General features: G+C 39.4%; 1 protein-coding gene across 3 annotated transcripts in view; it reads left to right on the top strand.

Annotated features, from left to right (window-relative positions):
- Positions 1-10,861, top strand: part of LOC134527637 (uncharacterized) — a 160,581-nt gene that overhangs the window by 113,597 nt on the left and 36,123 nt on the right. The window lies entirely within an intron of this gene.

Here is a 10,861-nt window from a genome sequence, read left to right as displayed (position 1 = left end):
TGCCAACTGTCGGCACACGAATGATTGAAATTCTGTGCGGAAGCAAACGCGCCCTGAATGGCTTGGCCAAATAGGGTAATGGCTTCTCTTGCAGACGGGCGCAAATCACGAGCGACCTCCAGGATGGACTCCACAATTAGCTGCGGACTTGTGGAACGTCTCAACTGGGTAACTTGTGATTCGATACTTCTTCGCATGAGTGTATCTATTTGGCGTTATGTCATCCAAATTTACAGTGAATCAATAGCAGATATATAATTCTATCAAATCATGAAGTGAATCTGCGAATATTTCCGGTTTCTACTCATAGCAGCCATTTGAGCGTTCATAATTTTTTTTACCAAAAAAATTACCTGGTCTTAAACATTTCATAAGCATTTTACATCACCTATTTGTAGAGACCTGCAAAATAAGCGGATTCATTCGGTGATAGGCTAGAATTCAAACACATATACCTCTTAGATAATTTTACTATTGGCTTAGGTACTGTTCATCTGGACGAATCTCAACCAGTTATAAACCCTCAACCATAGAAGGATCGAATCACAGACAAACAAGTTGGCAGCCAATGAACTTGCGTTATTTGCCCGAGTGTACAGGGGTATGTGCAGTCGATCCTGAAGGCCATTGAAACCGCGAATTTTGCAGGTCTCTACCTATTTGTCTTTTAAAACCATATCTGAACTCACTTTTAAGCATTTTTTTTTTTCAATCAGAACAATAGTGGTTTCCAAAATTTCTGCACGCTTTTGAGAATTACAACTAAATTTTTCACTCTAGAAATGAAAATTTCACCCCCTATTATTTACGGAAGGACCAGTTACGTATTTTAATTAACCTTAAAATGTAAACGTGTTTGTGTGTTTATAACCGCTGTGATATGAATTTTAAAATTATAAACTCATTCCAGAATTAACTAAATAGGTATTTCTCCTTAAGAGCCCTGCCTACATGGGCACACATACGTTGTGCAGGACTTCAGGAAAATCAACGTTATTTCAAAAATACTCAAGATATCCGAGTGGGTTCTGTTTACGAAAATCATTTAAGAATTCGCCGAAGTCCGAAAAGCACTTTTGATTTCGGTTTTAAGTTTTAAACTGTGTGTTTAGAAGAGTAAGAATGGCTAAAAGGCTTGTTTTCGGAGTGATTTGTATGCGTAAAACAACCGGTACATATTCTTGAAAACACTTAAGAGACTTGCATTACACCTTTACCGTCATTTCTATGCCATATAATGTTATGGTCACCGCTCAAATTTCACAGTTCTATGCATGACGAGAAGCCTGCGTGTAAGTTCACAGCCTTGCACTTAGAGGCGATACGCGCCAGAAGCACCAGCGAACGTCAATCTTATCATCCCGCATCACTAGCACACATACTCCCCTTAACATACTGTTAGGACGCGGCCAGCGACGAGGCTAGCCAGTCTGCAGGAGGGGCGCGATGCAGGTAGCACCCGCCGTCTCCCACCAGCACGACAATCCCATTGGCAGCGGCGTCTCTCTACCTTTCTTGAAGGTTCCACATGTTTCCAGAGACCCGTCTGCTTGAAGTGGCGTAACTAGGACGCCATTGTTCTCACAGCTTCGAGTGTTAGGTCGGGGATCCTGATGACGCGACATTCGAAGAGCTTTGAGATCTTTCCAATGCGGGACATGGGGGAAGGGGGGTTTGTTATATAAACATGGTGGATGACCCGCGAGAGCAATGGAATGAAAAATATGAGTGAAGCCTTGGCGAGCGATAGTGGGCGGTGGGATTCGTGTGCGAAGATCGGAGCATCGGGGACCGAAGCATGCGAGACGGTGTTGTTTAACGAGTGAGTAGTGCGAGACAGTGTGTAAAGACCGAGGTGCACGGTAAGAGACGATCAATAGAGAGAGCCACTGTTGAGCCGAGATCCAGTGGTAAGAGTAAAATGAAGAGATCTCTGGAAATCTGATAGGGATATTGCCTTTAGGACAAACTCCTATTAGGACAAATGCCTATTATGGCTAACGCCTAGATGCGGTGTCCTCAGGATAAGCGAGAGGTTGAAGTTTTTTTTAGGGGTAAACTACTTCAAAGCAAATAAACTTTAGGGACAATCGGGAAGTAAGAGGGCAGGAAAGAGATCCCTTTCGGATCGTCCTACGGATATTCGAAGATTTCAAAGTTAATATTTTTGGAACATTCTTAAAGGTACCTGATGTTTTTGGAATATATATTCTCAAATATTTTGGAAAGTATAATAATATCATATATAATATTATACTATTTAATGAATTATATAATAAAATATATATAACATAACATTAATACAGTAGATAATAATATTATATAATATGTATTCTCGAATATTCCAGAAACTCTAGATTAAATTTTCACTTATGCAGCCAAACAGTTTAAATTTTTTGCTTTTTAATGCATCCAGCGTTTTAGTGGAATTTTTATAACATACTCCATAAAAATGGCGTTTCATGAGCTTGGCAATGTCTTGCAGTTGGGTTATGTGCTTTGAAGTTAGTGAAAACTCATGAAAATAACATACATACTTACTCCCATGAATGCTAAGTATAGCAAACAAATTTATCCGTCTCTTGCGCTAAAGGCTGCTGTAATAAAAAGAACAGTTCCAGACAAAATATTTTGGTAAATTTAGACGGTTTGCAACAATTTTGAATGTCTTTGTATTGTGTCTACTAAGGGAGTAATGTTTTTTTCTGCGACCTCATTTTGGCCGTCTTCGCAGTGAGATTAGATCGTATCAATTTTTTTTTTTTAACTTTTCAGAAGAGGCTGTTTAGTTCATCGACACGCTCTGTATATTAATTAAATATATTAAGTTTACTGTCATCGAGATAAGTGAAATTTATGGCAGCAAGAATCTGACCACTCCTTACTACAGTAAGGTATGCTTGCGCGAGTGATTAGCGGCCGCTTGCAAGAAAAGCGTTTGCCTGGTTTGGCCGGGTCATTCAGGAAGCGTTTGCTTCCGCAAAAAAATTGCCGTGACTCAGCGGAACACAGACAACGCTACAGTGCTTTTAACACTCAACTAGTCTCGGTTTTTTTTTGTAATATTATTTCTAGATGCCGGAGCTTGAAGTAAGGGGAAAACTCGCTAATAAAGGAACCCTTAAGGGGCCCACCTAGTTAGAGGTGTATCTGTGTTCGTGAGGTGAGATGATAAGCGCGACGTTCGCTGGTGTTTCTAGCGTGGTATCGCCTCTAAGCGCAAGTCTCTGAACTGGCGCGCAGTCTTCTCGTCGTTCATAAGACAACTGTGAAATTTGAGCGGTGACCGTAACATAATATAGCGGATAAATGAAGAGAAATATGTAATGTAAGTCCCTTAAGTGCTTTCAAGAATCTGCACTGGTTGTTTTATGCCTAAAAATTACTCTGAAAACCAATACAACGTTTCTAAAATTACAGTTTAATAACTTGATGCAGAAATCAAACTACTTATCGGCCCTCAGCGTACTCTTGAATTCTTTTCGTAAACAGACCCCACTCGTTTATCCTGAGTTGTTTTCAAATTACGTTGTTTTCCCTGAAGCTCTGCACACCGTGTGTGCCCAGGCAGGAGGGACCCTTAACTCGCCCATTAAATATAGTGGCAGGACTTGAACCCACGAACGTGCGGTCGCAAGATAGTTTGGGTGGGTGGGGTAGGGGAAATTACGAAATAAAATGACAAAGGGGGCACGGAACAGCAAAGATACCAGAGCCTCAATTTAGTTTATTATTAGCCCTAAATGCCCGCTGTTTTCGAAATCACTTATCTCCCAGCATCCCAAGGGAGCAAGCGACCCTCCATGTCCAACACGGATAGTTTTTTTCTCTCTCCTGTCGGCACCGCCAAAGGGGTGTGTGTACCCACGTTGGGGGGAGGGGGTAATTTTTCGAGGGCTGGAGCTGGGGCGGATCCCCAGGGACGGGGCCAGTCCACCGCCGGAGCCCCCGTCACGAGGCGATCATCAAACACGCCGCGTGGGGCCGTGGGGTTACATTGTTACATCGGTGCTTCCTCAGCGCCGCACACCCGCTGCAGCAAGGCAGCAGTCGCGCGCCGCGGAGCGGGCACTCGCTGCAACAAGTTTTCATGTTGTGCGGCGGGAAGTGCGGGGGTTAGCCAGAAAAAGCTCTTCAAACTATAACTTTGTTTTAAAGAGAAAACTAACGCGATAAATATAGTAAATAGGGATTCGAAAAATTCTCGGTTTCAGTTACCTCTAGGATAGAACACATTCCTCTGCACATTTTGGCAAAACTCACCTGCTCATTGGTTGCTATCTTCTTTTGGTGAGGTTTTCCATTTTGGCTCAGAGTCTCTCACTTAGACTGTGGGCCAATCAGAGAAGCAGGTAAAATGTATGACTGTTTGATTTTCTAGCCTATCGTGAAATGAATTCACGAATTTTTCCGGTCTCCAATAATAAGCTGAGACAGGAAAAATTCGCGGGCTTCATTTCGTGATGTACCAAAATTCAAATAATTATACATTTATTCTGCTTCCGCTATTGGATCACTGATAATCTGGAGGCCTCTCGGCTAATCAGAAATAATCAATAAACTAATTATTGAAATAAATTTCAAGTTGCCCATTTGAGACGCCACACAAGTCAGCATCCAACGAACAGGTGACGTTTGTCCAAGTAAGCGGAGGATTACAGAGTCTATCCTGCAGGTCACTGAACACATGAATCTTTCCAGTCGTTAGTATCTAATATAGTAAGTAGTGGTTAGAGCTACGGATGTTTCGTGGATTTATTGGGTAGCAATTAATATTTAACGCACACATGTCACGTTGATGATTGGACTACAGTGTTTTTGACACGCCCTTGACAACTTTGTGCCAGTTATAAACAAGCAGAAGAAGCAGCAGTACAACCACTCAACAAAGGACCTTATTATCGACCAATGCTCATTAATAAAAAAAGGAGTTGATTATGTATAGGCAAGCTGAGTACAGCCTGGAGTGAAATGAATACGCGAAATAATCGTGACACTATGTATTTACTACCTGTCCCTTAGTCTTCGTTTGCGTGGACAGAATAATAATTATGTTATTTAGGTTATTTACATAGAACATATGGACCGTTAGACATGCACACTAAACATAAAGTTATATATTAAGCTTATCTGTAAACGTCATTTTTGGTTTTGTATCCAGGAACAATCACAGACATTAAGTGGAATCATTAACTGGAGTACACGCTACGTAACCTCATAATTAACCTTTTTACTGCCGAGTTGACAAAAACACTGCAGTAATTTTAAATTGCCTAAAGATATTTAAAATATATGTTTTATGTTATTGAATGATATTTGATGATAAACTTACAAATACTGTCCATTATTTTTTTGATCTTAGACTCAAAATATGTCATATTTTTATTTTATTTTGCTACATAATTATCATACCCTCGGAAACTTTTGAGACATCACAATTATGTTAATACTAAATTAAACCTGGAGTTACTAAATATAACTTGTTCGTTTTTATCGTTAAATTTTTTGAAAAGACAGACAAATATTTTTTAATGTTAGGTTGGCGTAGGTATCTATTTTACCAATGGGAATAAAATATTACTTTCGAAATAATTAGAAATTACTGACATACAATGAAAATTCAAAAATGGCAAAGAACTCTAGGTGGGTAGCATGTAACCTGTGGTAGATTTCATATTGGTAATGGAACAAGTGGCATGAATTAATGATCAGTTAACGTTTCTATAAGAAGTTACAAACAAATCAGATCTCTGAAAAACAGTGTTAAATTTGTTTCTGGGCAGTGTTTAGGAGTTTTGTGTAACAACGCAAAATAAACCAACAAAAATTCATAAACAGCAAAAATAATGGAGTTTTGAAAAGACAGGAAAGAAGAGTGAGAAACTTAAAAATTGAAATTTTTGGCATGGGGGAGACATGAGGAGTAAACTATATTGCACATGGACAATGAGTGTAAAATTCGACGAGATAGTCAAATTTAACCGCGATAAATAATCATCTTCAGAGACTGTAAATATTCGCGAATTCATTTCGTGATTGGCTAAACTTCAGATAGAATAGTTTATTTGGGCGGATTATGCTATTGGCTCGCAGTTTGGGCCAGCGAGTTACTATCATCCACAGAAACATCGAATCACGCGGCTATACCCCGTCCGGAAGTCTTAGAAGTCTGCATGCAGTGGACAGGTGACATTACCCCGAGTAAGCAGATAATAGTGAAGGCTACCTTAGAGGTCATTGAACATCCTCAATCTTCCCAAGTTTCTGGTCATGGAGTCCAGCCGGTTGGCTAGATATACCGCGAAATGATAATATGTCAAGATTATCCTTCCACGAATAATTTCGTTCCGAGTGGTATAGCGGGCCTTGACTTGATTGGTTCTTCGCCGGAGGTCGCGATGCGTAACGCGGTCCGCGCTCTACATTCATATTACAACGGCCCCAAGACTTCCGGTACGGGGGGCGATCTAATTATCGCGGCTTTTGTCAGCTCCGCGGGGGTTGCATAACAGACAAGGCCCAGCAAGGATGGAATCCCACCCCCAAGAGGGCATCAATAATTCCGCGCGGCCCACCCTCTGACCCGGCTATTGTCTGCTGCTTGCTTAACCTCCTTGGCTTCGTCCAGGACCCGTCTTCCTCCTAGCTCGTCGTGGTTAACTATTCAGCCGCTGGTCCCGGGCGAAGCACTGCCGTCGCTCGCGGAGACTTTACACTTGTGCAAACCATAAACTAACGATGATGTAGACTGCGCGCGAAACTGCGCAGTAAAACTGTGGGTGGTCCCAAAAATGAATGGCTTAATTTTAACGTCAGGTCGTCTGCAAGAGTGGCCATCAGCCGCGCAAAAACAGTTGTTATTTTTGTGCTGACAAAGGTGTGTACTGTACTAGAAAGAAACTCAACCAGTCACGACGCTACGTTGTTTTTACACAAACTGGTCTTCTCGAAAAAAAAAATCCTTTAAGTTGGTAGCACTGGATCGAAATATCTTGGCAACTAGATTGCAAGTAATTCCCTTACTGTTGTTTTCTTTTTTCTTTTACTGTGCACGCTTCAGTTCGTTCTGAGATGACCCGCAGTCTGTGGTCGCTGAAGCACGTCGTCCACTCGGCGAGGGTCGGCGCGACTCGGTTCACAGGCACCGAGTCTGTGCCCAGGTCCAGGCGAGTCGTGACCTGCCACAACCGCGCAGCGGAGCGCTAGCCGTCCCTCGGGTCCCAGCTGCTCTGTCGTGCGGCTCCGAGGGCTGGGATGCTGTCAGTGTTCAGGCATCCGCGAATGCGAGTGCACATATCTGTTGCCGATATTCGCGAATACGAGTGTTTAAAAAGAAGTTGATTATTTATAACACTAAATGCAAAAAAATAATGTTAAAGTATTGGCAAAAATGTTTAAGATGAGAATAACGTTATTATTTGATTAAATAAATATTTTTTAAAAGTTAAATAATTAAAAAAAACTCAAAATATTTTTTAAGTAAAGAATGTGAAAAGTTTAAGGGAGTAATATGTTTTATGCTTAAATAATGCTTCTTTTGTTTTCTAATGAATGTTGATTATTTATAAAGACATTACTTTTTTTTTTGTTTTCCACTTCAGGAATTTAATCAAGTGATTTGCAATTTATGTTTAGTCTGTAAGTTTCAGTTATTGTTAAAGTAAAGCCTGGTAAAATATATATTTGCAATGTTACCTTAGGGTAAAAACTTAAGTTTTTTTTTTAAAAAAAAAGAGCAAATAAAATGCTGATAAATTCATATATTTTTCTTAATTAATATCATTTTCACATTAAAAAAAAATATGATGTACTGATATTCATATTAGCAAAATATTCGCATGAATTTTGCGAATGTCAAGAAATATGCGAATGCGAATATTCGTTACGTCACTATCGGATACAGCGTGAAGCCCTTCTATTCAGCTGATGATAAACGCCATGTTTGCAGAACGTTTAAAAGAATGGCTGAAGTGCAGTTTTTGCATTCCGGAAACTGTATTTAAGTAAATACGGACGGGAATTCTAACACTCACTCATTAACGGTCATTAGGAATGGTCAAGCACCGTCTGCGCAATGACTGGCCGTCACAATATGGCGATGATGGTTAGAATGTGACCAACTACGTCACAGCAAGCCATTGCCTAACGATTCCTAACTCAATGTTATAGCTAGAGGCACTAAAACTGTAATATATTTACGGTAGGTTTACAAGAATTTTTTTGTGTACTTAACTATAGAAATATGTTATTTAAATGGTAGAGGTTAAACTTTCTACAAATTCTAACAATTTTGTGTGGGGCTTATAAAATGTTTGCAGTGACACTATGTTTGTTTATCTTAATTTTGGAGGTTACAATATTTATTATTTTTTCCATACATTTCCTTCAACAGAGACCTCCAAATTTCACATTATTTTCTAATTAGACTCCATTACTATACTACTGTCGGTTATTTATTGGCTGCAAGAACTTTCTACTTTTATTCCGGGTCGCACATGTTTCGTTCAGATGTTTCTAAGGTTTCAGTGATTGGTAGAGATTGGAATAATTCGCGGCTTCAATGACCTCTCGGATAGACTCCATAGTTCTCAGAACACTTTGACAAATTTACATTGCTGATTGGCTGCTTGCTGACTTGTTAGGAGTTCTGACGTAGTGGCCTGTGATTTGAAATTTCTTGTGTTGAGGGTTTCTCATTGGCCGATAGTCCTCCTTGTAAATTGTTAGCCAATGGCAGATCAAGCTCAAAGGTAAAAAATATTTGCACTCTAACCTAGCACGAAATGAATCCGCAAATTTTTCCGGTCTCTAGTTATTGGCTTCTAGTCGTTGGGTATGTCAAATTGCTAGAGATCCAAAGACAAAGGTCATTTGCATATACGAAAATGAGCAATCTAGACTGTCGCCGAATGGTCACAATTTTCCATGTTCTCTGCCATTGAGTAAAATGATGTATGCTAGAGGAAGGCACTATGCATTTTATAATTTTGTTTTTCTATATTTACAAAAAATAAATCTTGAGCACCTGGTTCGGAAGGAAATTCTTTGTAAACTCACACTATAGATATTGTTTTACAATGAAAGGTAAAGGTGGATTAATTTGGTAAATTTAGTAACCCATGTACAGGCGGGTTGCTTAATTATACAATGTTTCCTTAGCAACACCTGTTGAGCCAGTTATAAAAAAAGAGTAACCCAGTCCATAAGATGAAGAGACTTGTTCCAGGTATTGAGCAATGGGCACAAGTAAAGTAGATTTTAGGGGCATGCAAAATTCGCGAAAATATTCCGAGTCCATCTGAAAGTTAAAATACTGTAGCATCGTCTGTGTTTCGTGATTGGGTGAGTTTCTTTGACGTAAATGATGTCTATTGTTAAAACACCAATCAAAGCTATTCAGTGTGAAAGAAAACGCGTCCTGAGTGGCTCGGTCAAATAAGGCAACGACTTTTCTCGCAGACGGCTACCAATCACAAGGAAGAAACCGCTGGTGCGGGTGTACCTTTTTGCAGTCTAAATAGGTGTTAAGATTTTTTTCGCGAAAAATGCCTGCCCCTATAGATTAGTTATACATAGGGAACGGTATTTCCAAGCGAAAAAAAAACCTACAGGCTTATTGCACTCCAGCAACTTATGCCTGCACCAGCAGTTTATTTCTCGTAATTGTCGGCCATCTGCAAACAGAAGCCATTGCCTTATTTGGCCGGGTAATTCAGGATGAGTTTGCATCCGCAAGGAATTGCTGTGATTGGTGTGCTGACATTACACTCGTGTCTAAGAGGAACCCAACCAATCAAAGAAACACAAACAATGCTACAGTGTTTTAACATACAGCTGTGGTCCTGCCTTTTACCAGAGCATAACATTTTCGCCACTAATAATTAGTGACTGGAAAAATTTGCGGTTTCATTTACCTCCAGGATGGACACCACAGTCCTATACACACTTGGGCAAAACTCCCCTGCGCATTGGTTGCATGACAGAAAGGTATCTAATCTGGGTTGCCTGTGATTCGATACTTATTCTGATGAAGGTTTCTAATCGACTCAGAGTATTTCAAATACACTTTGGGACAATTATAAACATAATAAATTTGTCTGTACTTTTAAAAAAGAGCTCTCTGGAAACCAGTTGCCAAGAAATATATTGTAGCTTTGTACAACATATAGCTGTGGTTGTTTTTTAATACATGAAATACGTTTTTCGAGATAATACTGAGTATTTCTTACCAAAATTGGCTCATACTATTATATTTTTATTAATATTTCATTAATCATAATTTTTTTCAACCATGGAAAACATAATCGAATATTTAAAAATGGGACTTTATTTTAATTTAATATGTTTATTAATATGCACAGTTAGTACTGAAAAAATTTTCAGGGGTCGGTTTACAATAACTTAACTATTGGAGGTATTGGGACAACAGAAAGCATACATGCCCGGCTAAGAATCCGAACCCAGTATTACTGCGAACACTATTTTGTAGTCTATGCATATTTACAAATTTAGAAATGCCTATAATTTTACGTGAATATTTCTGTTCCATTAAAAAAAAACCTACAGTGTAGAAGCAGGTAAATGTAAAACTGTTTGAATTCTAGCCTACCGTGAAATGAATCCGCGAATATTACCGGTCTCTAATAATAATGCTTTCATTTGGTACTACATCTTTGTTGTTAATGTGTGTTTTGATATCATTAGCGAAGTATATCCCGGAAAATAGGGGGGGGGGGGGGGTATTTAAGAAGCCCTTTAAATATCTTACAAAATTGTGACTGTGAAACATGGTTTTAAACGTAAACGCCAAAACTATGTTTAATGGAAAACTTTCAGTATATTTAATAGTTTTCTGCTAATT

This window comes from Bacillus rossius, chromosome 1 (genome assembly GCF_032445375.1).
Source record: "Bacillus rossius redtenbacheri isolate Brsri chromosome 1, Brsri_v3, whole genome shotgun sequence".
Taxonomy (NCBI): domain Eukaryota; kingdom Metazoa; phylum Arthropoda; class Insecta; order Phasmatodea; family Bacillidae; genus Bacillus; species Bacillus rossius.
The sequence above is the reverse complement of the archived record's forward strand: the minus strand, read 5'-3'. Positions and strand labels throughout refer to the sequence as shown.